The following is a 2,009-nucleotide window of genomic DNA, read 5'->3' on the forward strand; positions in this document are numbered from 1 at the left end:
TCAACATGATCTATACACTATTAAGTAGATAAAATGAACAAAGAAGAATTTATAATAGATGAAAAAACATATGAAAATCACGAAAGATTAAAAATAAGAATAGTATTTTCCAATTTAGGAAGAAGATATAAGAAAATAGATGAATATTTATATTTTATGTTAGAGAAGAATTAAAATTAGAAGATAAATTAACAGCTATGGTAAGAATAGCAAGAGAAAATGAAGAAATAGACAGGAAAAAAGAAATAGATAAAATAAAACAACAGACTACAAAAGAAATACGAAAAATAGAAGAAACTAAAAATAATAGGATGGCTGAATTAGAAAAGAACTACAAATGCTAAAAGAGCTGTATGAAAAATGACAAAAAGATAAAGAAGAAAAGGATAAAGAACAAAAATTATTAATTGAGATAAATCAATTTAAAGAAAAATTAGAAAATAAAGAATTAGAAACTAATGAAATAAAAATAAACACAATAGATGCTGAAGAAACAGATAATTATAATTCGGAAGATAGTGAAACATATACAGAAATTTTAACAAATATAGAAAAAATAGAAATAAATGAAAAACAAGAAGTAATTAATAAAGAAAACTTAGAAAATACAAACACGGAAATAAACACTCTTGATAAAAAGGATGATGAAAAAATAATACCTAGTACATCAGAAATAAGAAAACCTATATATTATTATAAAAATAAGTTTAAAAATATAACCTAAGGGATGAATATAATAAATGGACACCAAAATAATTAATTAATAAAAATTATAACTTCTTAGACTTAGACTGTGTAATAGATGTAGATAAAATGATATAATTATGGATAGAATATATAACAAAAAAATTATTAGACAATGGTATAAATGCAATAGATACACCAGAATATATAGAAAAAACACTAATAGGAACAGCAAAATTATGATTTTTAAATTTAACTGAAAATAGTAAAAAGATATTAAGGAATGATAAAAAAAAAATAGAAGGAACAACAGTAACTAAACTAACACCTATAGACATATTGAAAAAATATGAAATGACTATAAGAGATGAATTTAGCAGTATGACAACAAAAGAAGAAGAACAAAACAAAGAAAAAGATACAACTAGGAATTTAATGTTAAAACTAGCAATATGTAATATGTGCTATATAGATGAATATACATGCACATTTAAAGAATACTATTATAAGGGAGCATGTAATACAGAAGAAAGTAAAGAAGTCAGAAGATTATATTTTAGTAAATTACCTGAACCATTTAGTTTAAAAATAATAAAGAGTTGGGATAAAGCAAAAATAGTAGATATGTTAGGAGCAAGAATAAAATTTCTACAACAATGGTATAGAAATTTATGTGAAAAATACAGAGAAGAAATGAAAATGGAAAAAACATTAATAAAAAATTTAGCATGTTGCAAAGATAAAATAGCACCTCAATTTGGATGTGAATAAAGATATTATAAGAAAAGAAAAAGACATAAGAAATATAAGAAATACAAAAAATCAAAATATAAGTCTAAGAAACCAAGAAAAAGATATTATGTAAAAAATTATAAATATAAAAGACCATATAGGAGAAAGAAATCAAGAAAAAAAATGTACTTGTTATAATTGTGAAGAACTACGACATTTAGCTAGAGATTGTAAAATGCCTAAAGACCCAAAAAAAGAAACAAATATCAGAAATAAAGATAAAAAATGCAGAATATATGCAAATAGATTATATAGATTATGAATTAGAAAGTGAAGATAGTATATATGAAATTTCGGAAAATGAAACAGATAATGAAATAGATAGTGAATAAGCTGAATCGAATGACTGAATAAGATATAAAAATAATAACAAAGGAAGAATATTTAAATAAAGAAGAAACAGATCCGAAAATAATATTTGATAATAATATATTTGACGAGATAAAAGGAAAGTAATTAGATTTAAGTGTAGAAAAAATATTTAAATTTACCAACAATAAAAAATATATTTAGTAGACGAAAAGAAGAATACT

The sequence above is a fragment of the Capsicum annuum genome, chromosome 6, assembly GCF_002878395.1.
Source record: "Capsicum annuum cultivar UCD-10X-F1 chromosome 6, UCD10Xv1.1, whole genome shotgun sequence".
In the NCBI taxonomy this organism is placed as follows: Eukaryota; Viridiplantae; Streptophyta; class Magnoliopsida; order Solanales; family Solanaceae; genus Capsicum; species Capsicum annuum.